At 29.1% G+C, this 6,225-nt stretch overlaps 1 long non-coding RNA gene across 3 annotated transcripts; it reads right to left on the reverse strand.

Annotated features, from left to right (window-relative positions):
- Positions 1-449: 449 nt before the first annotated feature.
- On the reverse strand, positions 450-4,568 carry LOC133777425 (uncharacterized). Of its 3 annotated transcripts, XR_009868557.1 has the most exons (3): positions 3,700-4,568; positions 3,437-3,486; positions 450-2,620 (listed from the first exon to the last, which is right to left on the reverse strand). It is a non-coding gene; the product is annotated as an uncharacterized LOC133777425 (long non-coding RNA). The 3 variants fall into 3 exon arrangements; XR_009868558.1 differs by having other exon boundaries at positions 450-3,486; XR_009868559.1 differs by having other exon boundaries at positions 3,439-4,568.
- Between the last annotated feature and the right edge of the window lie 1,657 nt (positions 4,569-6,225).

Consider the following 6,225-nt stretch of genomic DNA (forward strand, 5'->3'; position numbering starts at 1 on the left):
TGTTATTTTAATAAATAGATAAGTGTTTCGTTATGCTATTTATATTGAATTATATAACATTTTTTAGTACTTATAAATTAGTGTTATGGTACACTTTATAATAACACATTTTCTACATAATGCTTATAAACTAGTGTTGTTGTCATGAATAGAATAACGCATTTTTTGTATTATTTTAAAAAATTGATATTTCTTGAATTGTTATTATATACTAGTTTACATAATGCTTATTTTTTTATTACTATTAAAACATGCTTAATTAAATATATGTCCTTAAATGAAACAAATTTATTGGAAGATACTAGTAATAAGATTCATAATATGGTTCATTAAATAATACATATTTTGTTGTACAAAATCAACTTAATGGACAAACAATAAAACAATTTTAGTCTTGGATCATTTAACATATTCAAAGGTGAAAGCCACATGTTATCATCTACCAACGATTAGCAAAACATATTCTTCAAATTCATCACTATCAAATCTTGGTTTACATTTTGCTTGTAGAATCTAGCATACAGTCTTGGTTCTATGCATAAGAATCATGTTTAAGACAAATCCAAGCATATAATGAACCAACAAATTACTGTTGATGCCGTAAAAGTACTGCTAGAGGTGCTGTCCATGAGCTTTCATCTCTGACTTGCAACAACACAAAGAGCCAATATTTAGGCAAGAGAAGACTTAGTCATCCAGCAAGATTATCCCTTGTGAGAAAGTATTGCAAAGCTCCAAAAAATATTAAGCCAAACAATTCAATGGTAGTAATTATATAATGTAAAATATGGCATTTAAAATGTCTATCAGAAATTATAGTTTTCAAAAATTGAAAGCTCTTAGCAAAATCAATATTAGAATACTTGGCACATATGTAAGAGTTGAGATGACTCCAAAATAGAACATTTCATTGATAATATTCTAAATAAAGCTCATGATTAGAAAAAAAAATGCTAAACATGCAGATGGCACAACAAATTATATATATATGTATATATATATATATATATATTCCTAACTCAAAGCTAAAGAAGCAGATGTCACTACAAAGAAGATAATCTATTTGTTTTTCTTATTTTTGTTTTGAATAAGTTAGACCTTAGAATTAGTATTCTTCTTTAGAGTTGCTCTGCTATTTGGTTTTCCTTCTCGAGTTTCTCTAAAAATGCACAATGACATCACATTAGTATAGAGTTACTAGTTTTAAGATTGATAAGCCATACTTATTTTTTTTTTTACACGCATAAAAAATGTTTATGTAAATAGTTGTAGCCTACTACTATAGAAACGACTAATTAGGTAAGCACATAAGAAACTTATTCTAAGATATTTGGCTTAATTGTAAATTGAATCAAACAACTTTTAAGCTATAGGTAAATTTGATGGTACACCATTTAGTGTGTATACATATATATATATATATATATATACCAGCTAAAACATTTGAGAATAATCATGCAGCCCAAAATATTATTAGAACCAACGTAACTAATAAATAAAAAGTGACAACTTAATAGCTCATGTAGATAAATCTTTTATTAGCTTATAAGTTCTGTTACATCAACCTTTCTTAAACAATTCAGCATTCTAGAAATTCCAAACCTGTATTTAATTTCAGTTCCTTCACATATACAGTGCATGCTTTCGTCCTCACATAAAATTAACCATATAAAAATACATCATTAACTCTCTCAGAGCAATTTAGTCTTAATGCTTTATGGTGGTGTAAGAAAAATCAAAGTTTAAGAAAAAACAAGCATAAATAAGAGTCATTTTCCAAATAAAATAATAAAAATAAAAAAGCCCATTACGTTATACTCTTCTCCACCATCTTTATGGTTGTACCATGAATAATATAATAATTATTAATAATGATAGTTATCACAACCCATATCATATACATACGCATATTTTATTCGTCCACACCCACTTAAAAATTATAGAAATCAGTAGTAATAAAAGACTCTATAGCTATTATGAATAGCTTTTGTAGGAAGAAACCAGAGTTTAAGGTGAAGATCAAAACTAAACAAATATCTATTCTAAGTTTATGTTATCTTAAACTTATGTCCAAAACAGAACTAATATTTCAAGATTTAAATACAAAACATATGATAAACAAATAAGAGTAATAAGGAAGAACACCAAATCTTTATCCTGGTTCAGCTAACAAAATAGTTAGCCTACATCCAGCTTTCCCCAAGAGTTTTATTAGTCTTTGACAGTTGTTTCACCAAGGTTACACAAGCTCCAAATTGATCAGAATACACTAATCATTTCAGTACAAGAAAACGAGTAGATCACTAGGCTGATCTCACTCTCTAAACACTCTGATTTTCACTCGAGAATGAACCCCTCACACAATACAAAGATTTCCTCACACACTCATACAAGAATTCACTCAACTCTCCTAGGAATCCTCTGAGCCGAAACCTTCTGTACCAGTTCCTCTTGAAAAATCTCTTCCACTTGAAAATCAAAGCACTCTTCTCAGTTTTCTCTCTTTTTCTTCTATCTTAATTCTAAAACATGAGACACATATATATATAGGTCTCCAAAGACTTGGACAGCTCAGCCAAGATCTTTGACTTCAAGAAAAACCAACTTAACTGATGTTTAACTGAAATATAACAAATAATTAGTTATATCATGATTACAATATTTATGTAGGGTAAATATGAGTGTAAGAAAAATCAAAGTGTAAATAAACATAAATGAAAGAACCCATTATGTATGACTTCTCCACTATATCTACATATTTATCCCATCAGTAAGATAACTATCACTACTAACCCATAGCTTACTCTAGCCACTAATCACCATATACCCTACACACATATTTTATTCCTCCACACCAACATATGATAGATTTCTCAGGCATTTAAGAACCTGTATATAGAGTTATTACAATCTAACAGAGTAGTGAGTCTTTAGTAAAGTAGAACAACACCGTTTTCTTTTACTAAACAATATTTATGAACTTTTAAATTTTCTCATAATTAACTCTAGAGAAAAAGAAATTAATTAAAAATTGACACGATGTTCGTTTTCTTTTCAGGATATTAATTAAGTGATTACGAAAGTTATGACTAGGAAGAAGACATATACTCTATAATTTTTATTTATTACCTAAGTTCATGTTGAACCAATAAAGCCAAGTCATTACAGAGCCATTAATTACATTAAATCATCAGTAACAAAGTAAAAAACTAAATAAAATAAAAAAACTCCTTACTTTAACACTTGCATAATTATGTTTCAATAAAGATCCATACTAGGTGTATAGAGAATAAAAATAATAATTAAAAAAAAAGATGATCACTCATTATTGGAAACTATCTAAATTTTTCAAGTCATTACAGGGACATTATATCAATAAATAATATGCTATATTGTTGAGAAACACAGTAAAATACAAATAAAGTTTTCAACGTACACCTTATATCAGCATCAACAAGTGTGAACTTTCACTATGGTTAAATTCAACTGCAGCAAGAACAAGCCAAAGGTTGGTCTAATATAATATAGAAAAAAATAAACATATACAGGAAAAAAATTAGCCATCACCCACTAATCAACATGGAACTTGCAAAGAAAGGGAAAACACACACATATATATATTTATATTATATGTGTATATTTGTCACCGCCAGATCCTCAATATTATCATTTAAGAAATATGAGAATGCCAATACATACTCGAGCTTGATGTCGTCTCACTGAACCATGAAGATATGTCCTGCAACTTCTTAAATTTACTTAATTCTCCATCACTTACTGCAGTTTGTTAATTTCAAATCCTCAATCCTCAAAAACTCATAACAATTGAAGAAGAAATTGAAAACTTTATATATAAGTTGGTGACCTAAAACTCTAACTCAGCCCATAACTGAATTATTTGAATGTATCTCCTGTAATCAAGTCCAAACAAACTGTGAGCATAGAGTATACGTTACACGAATTGTTTAGTTCAAAATATCGTCACTAAATAGTAAGACATAAGTCACACAACCTTTAAGCATAAAAAAGAGTTTCAATGAAGTAATGATTAGAACCTAATACAATACACACCAACTAGAATCTTAGATTATGAAATAGTATCCTTAGGTGTTGTAATCTATATGTTAAATCAGCAATGGTAGTCATTATCATCAAAGAAAGAACATGAAAAAAAAAATCCATTCAAACTAACAAAAGAAAATTATTTGGCATTCAAACTATCTTTTAGAGACATTTGAACAAACATATTATGTGCAAACAAAAAGAGAAAACTAACTATATATATATATAACAAAAATTATACCCATATCACATAAAGGAAACTAAATAGAGAAAGGCATACACACATATAACAAAGTCCTAACTCTATATAAAAAAAACTAGATCCAAAGCAAACATCTCAATCTCAAATGTCAACAATTTCAATACTTGTGAAAGGCTCCCAAAGAAAAATAAAAAGAATAAGCTAACAATTGAATGCCGTGCTCTGTTTTTCTACCATGTTACCAAACTATTAAATGCTCTTCACATGCACTAGCAATCATATTTTAACGAAATTTAGTGTTAAATTAAAAACAAGAAATATATTAAATAATATGGTATGAATGTCTTACTTGCACGTCTCTAGCCAAATTCATCCACACACTATCAAAGTGAACCAAAATCAAAATCTATAAGAATTTGTATTATTCAAAAATAAATACAAGCAAAAATAAATTAGATTTAGATAGGTTATATACCTAGAATTAGACTTTTGTAAAAGTTGTTATTCATTGTTTTACTCTAACACACTTATGAGTTTGATAAAGAAATTTTCTAGAGTAGCAAAGATGTCATCAATCACTATAGTCTCTAAAATTCATGTATGGTAGGTTTATTTACATATTAAATGCTAATTTATTTTGCAACAGTCCTTTTTAAGGGGTCTACTCACTGAGAGGCAACAACAAACAAAATTTTTGAAGCCATCGTGAAGTATGATAAATTTAAACAATCCAGAAAGCAAAGTATCTAGAACTGTTTCAGCTAAATTTTACCTAATTGTCAAAGCACCTCTCATAAATGAAGATAAAGAGCCAAGACTTTTGGTTTCGCAAGGGCTCTTTTTAGAAGATTTCCTCTTCCACAAGCATTTTCGTTTTTCCAATCTTCAGGTCCATAAATTGAATCTGCTACCACATCAAGGGGTGTCTTCTTTTGAAGGCAAATTAAAATTCATTTTCTGACTATGATCTCAAATGGAAAAAACCCATTATATATATCCACATATATATATATAATAAAGAAGAAATAGTAAGAAAGAAAATTTTAAAGTCTACTATATAACCTTGGTACCAATATGATCAGATAACACAAATCCAAAAAAAAAAAAAAAAAAAAAAAGCTAAACATAATCATCATGTGTATAGCCCTAAGAGATACTGAAATCAAATATAAGAAAGACTAAGAAGAAATATGTTGTCTTAGATCAACAAGACAAAAAGGTTTAACACAGCGAGAGTTGCTCCTACCAGTAAACGGTGGGGAATAACAGTGAAGAGGCGACCTTTAGGTTTCATTTCATTTGTCTAGTGAGGAGCTAAAGACAAGAAACCAACCATTCAACAACAAAGATAGAAAGGTTGTTAATGGAGGCTTCATCCTTAATGAAGAGGAGAAGCTCATAGCTCTTGCTACAGCTCAGTAACAATGGAAGAGAATCAATGCTAGTGTTAGGGTTCGTAAAGTATTCTAGTTTAAAATTTTATTTATTTGTCGCCTAAGACTTTGGTGTACCGCGCAATTTTTTTTTTGTGAAAAAAATAGTTAGAGCGCTTTTTATTTTTTATTTTTAGAAAACATAATACTTTTTCAATAGTATTACATTTTAGTATTATAGAAAACCCTTTTTGGTGTAGTGAAGCATGCCTTTTTTATATTCCCATAACAGTCAGGAGCCAGGTCCTATCAGTATATTCCATGCTTCATATACTAGCATGCAGATAAGGCATATATATTCTAGTTAAATAGTTAAACACATATTTAACATATCAATTACCCAACATATTAGTTACATATTCAATTATTATAACATAATTCACAATGATTCCAATTATGCCCTTCCCCACACACTAACCAAGGAACTAAACCTTTTTAGGAGTTTTGAGACGTTATATACAAAACGTAAAGCCATCGTGAGGGTTGGTCGAAAATGTGCACTGTATACACTCTCAAAGGCAATAAATC

This window comes from Humulus lupulus, chromosome 5 (genome assembly GCF_963169125.1).
Source record: "Humulus lupulus chromosome 5, drHumLupu1.1, whole genome shotgun sequence".
Classification (NCBI taxonomy): Eukaryota; Viridiplantae; Streptophyta; class Magnoliopsida; order Rosales; family Cannabaceae; genus Humulus; species Humulus lupulus.